This window comes from Odocoileus virginianus, chromosome 9 (assembly GCF_023699985.2).
Source record: "Odocoileus virginianus isolate 20LAN1187 ecotype Illinois chromosome 9, Ovbor_1.2, whole genome shotgun sequence".
Classification (NCBI taxonomy): Eukaryota; Metazoa; Chordata; class Mammalia; order Artiodactyla; family Cervidae; genus Odocoileus; species Odocoileus virginianus.
This window is the reverse complement of record NC_069682.1, coordinates 61748866-61759322: the sequence shown is the minus strand read 5'-3', so window position 1 is coordinate 61759322 and position 10457 is coordinate 61748866. Positions and strand designations below refer to the sequence as shown.

The 10457-nt window shown below is 45.2% G+C and overlaps 1 long non-coding RNA gene across 1 annotated transcript; it reads right to left on the bottom strand.

The window, feature by feature from the left end:
- Positions 1–596: 596 nt before the first annotated feature.
- On the bottom strand, positions 597–5473 carry LOC139036762 (uncharacterized). Its single transcript, XR_011489616.1, has 2 exons — positions 3805–5473; positions 597–2687 (listed from the first exon to the last, which is right to left on the bottom strand). It is a non-coding gene; the product is annotated as an uncharacterized lncRNA (long non-coding RNA).
- Between the last annotated feature and the right edge of the window lie 4984 nt (positions 5474–10457).

The following is a 10457-nucleotide window of genomic DNA, read 5'->3' as shown; positions in this document are numbered from 1 at the left end:
GGGTGCGCAGGCAGAAAGGTGAAGCTGGAGCCTGGAAAGGGGCCTGGAGTTTCCTGGGCTGTAGTGAGAGCTTTGAACTTTATTTAAATGCACTGGAAAGCCTATCGATGTTAAGCAAGAGGGAGTGACATGATTCAGTGTATGTTTTTGAAATATCCCCCTGGCAGCTGCTCGCAGGGGGATTATAGGGGGCAGGTAGGAGCAGAGAGGCAGGCGAGGAGGCTGGGATGCCCTCTGGGGGGCTGGTGAAGGTGGCTCAGCCCAGGGGGCGGGGGCAGGGGAGGTGACAGGGGGGCAGGGGAGGTGGGGTGGGGCAGGGGAGGTGGAGGAGAGCATGATTCAAATGCATGTGGAGGAAGCACCCACAGTCCTTGCTTGCATCGGGAGCGTGGGCGCACACAGAGGGCGGAATCGAGATGAATCCCCAGGCTTTTGGTTTGAGTGGATGGAGTTGCCCTTAGCTGAGGTGGGGAAGCCTGGGTAGGAGCCAGCTGAGGGCAAAAAGTCACAAGTTCAGCACTGGCCAAATTATGTTGGAGAAACCTTTTAAGTATCCATGGTGATGTGGAAAAAATGAATACTTCAGTCAACACTCATTGCACACATTTTGCATCAGGCAATTTAATCCTTTCATCAACCCCTAGGAATAGATACCATTATTATGCCCATTTCCTTGATGAGGAAACTGAGGTTTGGAGTAGGATATAGCATAGAGGATGAGAAGAAAGCCAGGCAGAGTCTCAAGAAGCCGTCACATCTAAAAGACCACAGGCAGGGGGTGCCTCTGAAGGGAGTCCTGGGCTTCCCAGAAGGTAGTTCTTCTGGATCAGCCTGATGTGGCCAGGGGTCACGTGAGAGAAGGTTGGGATGACAGAGTGTCCAGGGGATGGAGACACAGCATGAACACAGAAGAGTTGGGGCCGGGAGCTGGATCACAAGAGGTCTGGGAGGAATGGGAAGGGGAGAGGAGGACAGAGAAAGTGGCCTCACACTTTCCAACGTCTAAGTCTGGCTGGGGAGGGCAGGAGAGAGATGGGGGCAGCTAACAGGGCCTGAGGGTCCTGGGCTGCCACCCTGCCCATCTGGGGGCAGGGACGCCCGCCGTTTGCCAGAGGGATGGACACTTCAGAATAACTTCCAGCCGATGGTGCTTCAGTGCTGTGTTAGCATGGAGCACTCCCTCCCGCCCTTGGATTTTCTTCAGGGGACCAAGGACAGAGCGTGGGGTTAGGGGAGGCGGATGACTCACTGTCACCTCTCTCAACCCTCAGTATTCCCACACAAACCAGGGCTTTGTCACAGCCAAGAGGTCTGTGGGGCGCCCTGGTGCTTCCCAGGGACTGTGGGCCCGTAGGAGACCAGCGTGCTCAAATGCCAGAACAAGGAGCCTCGCCTGGCTGCTGGACTAGGCACCCTCCACGCTCAGAAATTTAATATCAAGAGGAAGTGGGGTGATGGGGAGGAATTGGGAGATTGGGATTGACACATGAGTACTATTGATACCATGTATAAAACACATGACTTATGAGAACCTACTGGATAGCACAGGGAGCTCTACTTAATACACTGTGGGGACCTGAATGGGAAGGAAGTCCAAAACGGAGGGGATTTATGTACACGCGTGACTGGTACACTGTGCTATACAGTAGAAACTAATGCATTCTAAAGCAACTATATTCCAAAAAATCTAATTTAGAAAAAGAAAGAAACTAGTAAACACTTTCCTAACTTCAGAAAGTCCAGAGTGACCACAGCTCTCAGCTGAGTTAGCCATCCCCCTGGAAGTGTGCTCTGGGGAGTTTTAGGCCCAGAGTGGGGAAGGGTCTTGCCCAACACCTCATTCCATTGATCAATCCCTCCTTCATCAGTGCCACCAGATGATAATCCTCTGGCATTGTCACCTCCTCCTGGAAGCCTTCCCTGGTTCTCTTCCAGGCTGGGAGAGGGACTTCCCTTTCATTCCCAAAGTCCCTCAGGTATAACATCACCAGGCTTGCCTATCCAATTGCCTAACCGATTGCCTGCGTGTCCACTTGGCTCCACAGATTGAAGGCAGAGGCCACATCTGATCCACCCCAGTGCCCAGCTCAGGGTCTGCACAGAGCGGAGGTGTGAGTGTGTTTGTTGAACGGATCTCATCTAAACCGAACTGCCGGTGCCTTGTGAAGGGCCACAGACTTTGATCCTTCTCTGGCTCCCAGGCAGAGTACCACGTTTAGCATCCCTACCAAGTGGACATGCAGAGGCACAGAGGCCCTGAGAGATAGGAAACTGAAAGGGACATCAGGCTTCTCGTGCTCATGTTCCAGGGGAGGAAGCTGAAGCTCAGAGCGACAAAGGCACAGTCCATGGGCTGAAGATCAGAGGGCACAACATGAATCATGCTCAGATGGCCTTGGCCCTGTCCCATGGCTCTCCTCCCAGAAATGCTAAAGTCTAGGTTTCCTCATCTGCAAAACTGGGCTGGATGCAGCAGTCTCTGGAAGCTCAGCCACAGTCCAGTTCTGTGAACTCACAGACTCCAGGCGCCGCGGTAGGGGGAGGAGAGATCATTCCAGAGGCTGTTTATCATCTTGTCGTACCCCCTTGAGCTCTTGGAGCAAAACATTCCCAAGGAGCAGGGTGATTCATCACAGCACCATTTGCCAGTTCCAGAGAAAAGACAGACCATGAAATACATTCTGCAACTGTTAAACAGGAGACAAAGAAATTTAAAGATTAAGTTTCTCTTTAGCGGACAGAGACGGAATTGGGATATATATATACACTTTTTTTTTCCTCCCAGAGAATCAGGCTTTGAGGGAAGGAAACTATCATGGTTTGAGCCAAATTGTCCCAAAATGCAAGGTGGAATCCTCAGTGAACCCCAAGGACAACATTGCTTTTTAAACAACATGTGGACTGAACCTGACAACAGCCACTGTGAAGGCTGACTGGCCGGATGTGAGTTAAAACCAAATTAGGTTGACTGCTTTTGTTGTTCTTGGTACTAATCCATTCCAGAACTCTGATGGTCAAAAGGAAGATCAGAAACTTATCTTGCTTGCTCCACTTAAATTAAGCAAAGGAGAGCTTGCTGGATGGTTTGGACATCTTGTAACTCAAGAAGACAAGGAGGGAGGTAACAGGTGAGTCTGGTTGGGAAATCTAGGGGGAAGCATGGTTTAATTGTGGTGAACTTGAATGGTGAGCTTCCAGCATTCACAGGAAACCACCGGAACTGCTCCAGCAGTGCAGGGACAGATGGATAACCCCATCTCTTATTTTGAAGTCACTGGATATCAATGCCCTGAGTTTGCATCTCTTATAATATGACTGCTATATTCAAGTCTTTAAAAATGGTACTTTTTGTACATTGGTAGATGCCAGGGGTCAGGGTGAGAGGGGAGATGGGGAGTTAGTGTTTAATGGGGACAGAGTTTCAGTTTAGGAAGGTGAAAAACTCAGGAAATAGATGGTGGTAAGAGTTGCACAGTGTAAATGTACTTAGTGCCAATGAACTGTACAGATAAATATGGTTAAAATAGATGTGTTACATTATGTGACTTTTGCCTCAATAAAAAAACTTTGTTTTGGTCATAAATGATCTTTTTTAAGAATGCATATTCTCATGATTCAAAACCAAATACTTTAAAGGAATTGTATGCCTAATAAAAAGTGACATGAAAGTGTTTTAAAATTGTAATAAAAAACAAACATTTAAAAAACCTTTGTCTCTAGAAACACAGACTTTAAGGGTTAAAAGTAACTCCAAACTGTCAGTATTAAAAGCTCGCATCACAGGAACGTTTAATAAGCACTTACCAACAGATTACAACAATGGAGGTAGTTTAGTCTCTAAGTTGTGTCTGACTCTTGTGATCTCATGGACTGTAGCCTGCTAGGCTTCTCTGTTTGTGAGATTTTCCAGGAACAATACTGAAGTGGGTTAAAAAAATTTTTTTTTTAATTGTGTTTTTCACTCCCATGCCCCGACTGGGCAGAAGTGGGAGTGAACTTGACCTCTTTGACCAAGTGAGGTTGTGTGATAACAGTAAGAAATTTCCAGAGATATGGCTTCTAATTTGACTCTGATGTCAAGAAGCTAAGTCTCCTCACTGGGACTGAAGTTTCCCCACCTGTAAAATCATAGAGACGAGAATGGGTAGAGTGAAAAGAGAGGACCCCTGAGGCATGGGCTTTGAAATCACACTACCTGGATTCTGATCTCATTTTTCTAGCTGTGTGTCCTGAGGAAAGTTGCTTAACTTTTCTGAGCCTCAATTGTCACATCTGTAAAGCAGAGACAATAACATCTACCCATGGGATTTGCTGACAGGTTAAATAACATGATGTGTACAAAGAACATAGCTTAGTGTTTAGCCCATATGAATTTTTTTTTTTATGAAGGTGTGGTTTACACAGTGAAATGCTCAGACCTTCAGCATTCAACTTTGATGATTGCATAGCAAGATACAGAACATTTCAATCACTGCAGAAAGTTTTCTCATGCCCCTTCCTAGGCAGCCCTTCTCTGGGGGTGGGGGTGGGGGATGGGGTGGGGGGGCGGGAAACATCTGATTTCTATCACCACAGGTTAGTTTCATCTGTCTTACAATTCCTACAAATAGAACTAGGCAGTACACATTGTATGTGTGTGTTTGTGGGGATGTTTGGTTTCCCCAGCATGACAGTTTTGAGGGTCATTTCTATTACTCTGTGTATGAGTAGGATGCTTCCTTTATGGTATGTAGTATTTCATCACATAAATGCAGTACAACTTTTCCATTGTACTGGTGATGAGCCTCTGGGCTATTCCCTGTTTTTGCCTATTATGAGGAAAGCTGCTGTAAATCTTCTCATTAGAATTTAGTAGAAGACTTTCATGGACAGATATTTTCATTTCTCTTGGGTAGATACCTGGGAGTGGAATGTTGGATCATAGGGCAGATGTATGTTGCACCTTTGAAAGAAACTCCCAAATGATCTTCTAAAGGGGTTGTATAATTTCACATTTCCATCACTGATGTATGAGCATTCTAGTCACTTCAAACCCTCGCCAACATTTGGTGTGGTCAGTCTTATGGATTTTGGTCATTCTGGTATCACATTATGGTTTTAATTTGCATTTCCCCATGACTAATGAATTCCTGTCATGTGCTTACTTTGAAGATTTTCCAAGGTAGTTCCTCTCCCCTTTGCTGCCATGTAGCTTTCACCCTCTACGATTAGAAGGACTGATGAACAAATAAGGAAGGGGAAAACTGATGACCAAATCTACTGAAAATGTAAGTTCAGTTCAGTTCAGTCGCTCAGTCATGTCAGACTCTTTGCGACCCCATGAAAGGGCTCTACAAATACAAAATCAAACGTAAGCTCAGCCCTGGAACCCCTCCGCTGACTTGGGTTTCCCAGGACTGGGGAGCTAAGGACTTGTTTCTCTTGAATGAATTGGGGGACAAGATCATGGCTGATTTGACATCAGAATATTTTTTTTTTTGGCTGCACCATGTAGTGTGCGTGATTTTTAGTTTCCTGACCAGTGATTAAATGCCTGCCCCCTACAGTAGAAGTGCAGAGTCTTTTTTTAAAAAAAATATATTGTAGTATTATTTTGAGGTTTCCCAGGTAGCTTGTGGTAAAGAATCTGCCTGCAATGCAGGGAACATGGGTTCAATCCCTGAGTCAGGAAGATCCCCTGGAGAAGGAAATGGCAACCCACTCCAGTATTCTTGCCTAGGAAATCCTATGGACAGAGGATTCTGGCGGGCTACAGTCCATGGGGTCACAAAGAGTCGGAGACAACTTAGCCGCTAAACAACAAGTACTATTTTTAATTTTTTGAGGAGGCCCATACTATTCCACACAGTGACTGTACCAATTTATATTCCCATCAATAGTGCACAAGGGTTCACTTTTCTCCACATCCTAGTCAACCCTATTTATCTATTTTTGATAATAGACAAACTAAAAGATGTAAAGAGATATCTCAGTGATTGTAATTTGCATTTCCCTAATGATTAGCTGTAAGAGAGTTCCAGAAAAACATCTATTTCTGCTTTATTGACTATGCCAAAGCCTTTGACTGTGTGGATCACAATAAACTGTGGAAAATTCTGAAAGAGATGGGAATACCAGACCACCTGACCTGCCTCTTAAGAAACCTATATGCAGGACAGGAAGCAACAGTTAGAACTGGACGTGGAACAACAGACTGATTCCAATAGGAAAAGGAGTACATCAAGGCTCTGTATTATTACCCAGCTTATTTAACTTATATGCAGAGTACATCATGAGAAACGCTGGGCTGGAAAAAGCACAAGCTGGAATCAAGATTGCCGGGAGAAATATCAATAACCTCAGATATGCAGATGACACCACCCTAATGGCAGAAAGTGAAGAGGAACTAAAGAGCCTCTTGATGAAAGTGAAAGAGGAGAGTGAAAAGTTGGCTTAAAGCTCAACGTTCAGAAAACTAAGATCATGGCATCCGGTCCCATCACTTCATGGGAAATAGACAAGGAAACAGTGGAAACTGTCAAACTTTTTTTGGGGCTTCAAAATCACTGCAGATGGTGATTGTAGCCATGAAATTAAAAGACGCCTACTCCTTGGAAGGAAAGTTATGACCAACCTAGATAGCATATTAAAAAGCAGAGACATTACTTTGCCAACAAAGGTCCATCTAAGTCAAGGCTATGGTTTTTCCAGTGGTCATGTATAGATGTGAGAGTTGGACTGTGAAGAAAGCTGAGCGCCGAAAAATTGATGCTTTTGAACTGTGGTGTTGGAGAAGACTCTTAAGAGTCTCTTGGACTGCAAGGAGATCCAACCAGTCCATCCTAAAGGAGATCAGTCCTGGGTGTTCATTGGAAGGACTGATGCTAAAGCTGAAACTGCAATACTTTGGCCACCTCATGCAGAGTTGACTCATTGGAAAAGACCCTGATGCTGGGAGGGATTGGGGACAGGAGGAGAAGGGGACGACAGAGGATGAGATGGCTGGATGGCATCACCGACTCGATGGACATGAGTTTGAGTAAACTCCAGGAGTTTGTGATGGACAGGGAGGCCTGGCGTGCTGCGATTCATGGGGTCGCAAAAAGTAGGACACAACTGAGTGACTGAACTGAACTGAATGATTAGCCACATTGAGCATTCTTTCATGTACTTGTTGGACATTTATATATATAGTGGGAAAATGTCTATTCAGATCTGCTTATTTTCTAATTGGATTATTTGTGTTCTTTTATTGAGTTGTAGGCTTTCCTTATATATTTTGGATGTTGATTCATTATTAGATAGAGGACATGAAAATCTCTTTCTGCAGTTTCTCAGTTGCCTCCTCATTTTGTTGTTTCTTTTGTTGTGCAAAAGATTGTTGATACTTTTTTTCCTTTTTGTTGCTTGTTGGTACTGTAAATGATTTTTTTGGATAGGAAGCAGGGAGTCAACCACTGGACCACCAGGGAAGTTCCCAGAATGTTTTAATGATAAACTTGTCCCTGATTGAATAATCGTGTTCACTGCTACCATTTATAAACTGCCTGCTCTGCTCCAGTATTAGCATGGTACATGTATTTACACACAGTATGTATATTTTTACAATAACCCTGCAAGGTTGTTATATGATCTCTATTCGGTGGTCTCTAAACATCAGGTATGAATTTCTTTTCATGTGTTTACTTTTGGCTGCACTAGGTCTTCCTTGCCGCACACGGGCTTTCTCTAGTTGTGATCAGGGGCTACTCTTCATTGCGGTGCACGGGCTTCTCATTGCTGTGGCTTCTCTTATGGAGCACAGGTTCTAGGCACATGGGCTTCAGTGGTTGCAGCTCATGGGCCCTAGAGTGCAGGCTCAGTGATTGTGGCGCATGGGCTTTAGTTGCTCCGTGGCATGTGGAATCTTCCTGGAGCGGGGATAGAACCCATTTCTCCTGCATTTGCAAGCAGATTCTTATCCACAGACCAGGGAAGTCCAAAGATATGAATTTCTTTGCCTAACACCACACAGCTACATCTCCATGGGATCTAGATTCAAAATGCAACTGTGGCTCCAAAATCTCACTCAAGTTGCTTTTTATTCAGCTATGAAAAGGAATGAAGTGCTGATACATGCTGCAACATCTATGAGCCTCAGAAATATCGCGCTAAGCGGAAGATGGCAGACATAAATGGTCACAAGTGTGTGATTCCATTTATGCCAAATATCCAAAAAGGGTAAATCTACCTTTAGACGGATAGCGAGTGGGTGGTTGCCTGGGGCTGTGGGGAGAGAACAGGAGAAGTTGTTTAATGGCTGTAGGCTTTTCTCTTGGGGTGACAAAAATGGTTTGCAACTAGATGGAGACGGTGGTTACACAACACAGTAAATGTAATAAATGTCACTGAATACTTTAAAAAATTTATTTATTTGTTTGCACTGGGTCTTAGTTGCAGCACATGGGATCTTCAATCTTCATTGTGGCACGCAAAATCTTTAGTTGCAGCATGTGGAATCTAGTTCCCTGACCAGGGATTGAACCTTAACCTTCTGCATTGGGAGTACAGTCTTAGCCACTGGACCACGAGGGAAGTCCCTAAAATGGTTAATTCTATGTTACATGACTTTCACCTCAATAAAATTTTTTTAAAAACTAAACACTTCACCCTGCTGTCTTTTCCTCATTAATGAGCATAATCTTACCACGAATGATTAAGTCCTTGGGGTAGTAAAGTTCCCCAGCACTTGGTCCCAATCTTTTCTCTCCCAGAGAATTCCCTGCTTGCTTGAGAATTTCAGGGAGGAAATGGCAGCATGACCCGGAGAGTGGGCCCCACAGTCAGCCTGCCGGAGTTCAAGTGCAGGCACCTCCATGTTCTCATCTGTAAAATGGGGCTGCTACCAGGCTCATGGGGTTGTTTGGAGGATGGACCAGTATCAGGCATGTAGTGTCCGGTCACAGGGAATGTTTAGAGGTGATGTTTATTCACTAAGCTCTACTGTTAGGGCAGACCACCTGCTTCTACTGTCACCTGTGCTGCAAATATTTAATGAGCACCTGCTACATGCCAGGCACTCTTGTAGGCCTTGGGGATTCATCTCTAAGCAAGAACAATAAAATTCCTTTCTTCTTGGAGGTCACACTCCAATTGGGGTATAAGACAATAAACAGACTAAGTAAAATACATAGTATGTTGCATGTGTGTGTGTGCATGTTCAGTTGTTCAGCCATGTCCCGACTATTTGTGACCTCGTGGGCTGTAGCCTGCCAGGCTCCTCGGTCCATGGAATTCTCCAGGCAAGAATACTAGAGTGGGTTGTCATTTCCTTCTCCAGGGGCTCTTCCCAGCCCATACTAAAGAGGAAAAGATAAATAAAGGGTGTGGATAGGAAGTTTTGGAGAAAGATTAGGATTTTTTTTTTTTAATTGGGTTGGCAAGAGGTTTCCCTGAGTAATGTTCTGAGGGCAGTGAGGTGTTTTCATCTCTTCTTGCTGCTATAGCGAGTTAACACAAACTTAGTGGCTCAAAACCACACAAATGTAGTATTTTACATTTCTTGAGGTAGTTCAAAATGGGTCTCATGGGGCTGAAATCAAGGTGCTGGGGGAGCTGTGTTCCTTCCAGAGGCTCCAGGGAGAATTCGTACCTTGCCTTTGTGAGCTTCTAGAGGCTGCCCACATTCCTTGGCTCATAGGCCTGCATCATTCCAACATTCACCTGTCATCACATCTCCTTCTCTTTGACTTTTCCTACCTCCCTCTTTTCCTTATAAAGACCCTTGTGGGTGGGGCTTCACTGGCGGCTCAGTGGTAGAGAATCTGCCTGTCAATGCAGGAGACACAGCTCGATCCCTGATGCGGGAAGATCCCACATTGTGGAACAACTAAGCCCACGTGCCACAACTCCTGAGCCTGTGCTCTAGAGCCCAAGAGCCACAACTGCTGAAGTCCACGCACCTAGAGCCTATGCTCCTCAACAAGAGAAGCCACTGCAGTGAGAAGCCTGAGCACTACAACGAACTGCAGACCCCACACGCTGCAACTAGAGAAAAGCCTGAGCAGCGGTGAAGACCCAGCATAGCCAAAAATAATTAAATTTTATATATATGTATATACATAAGTATATATATAAAGACCCTTGTGGTTATATTGGGCCCACCTGGATAAACGAAAATACTCTCCCCATTTCAAAATCCTTAATCACATCTGCAAAGTCCCTTTTGCCGTGTAAGGTGACATAGTCACAGGTCCTAGGGATTAGGATGGGGACATCTTCAAGGAAGCTGTTCTGTCCACCATATGAGGCATAGAGGACAGCAAGTGCAAAGGCCCTGAGGCAGGGTTTGCCAGGCATGTTTGAGGAAGATGGAGACCAGTGAAGACCAAGAGGAGTGGGCAAGAGGGGAGTGGTCTCTCTTGAGGTCAGAGAGGGGAAGAAGGTACAATGGCTCTTGCAGATCCTTTTGGGTCCCAGTAAGGACTGTGACCTTTACC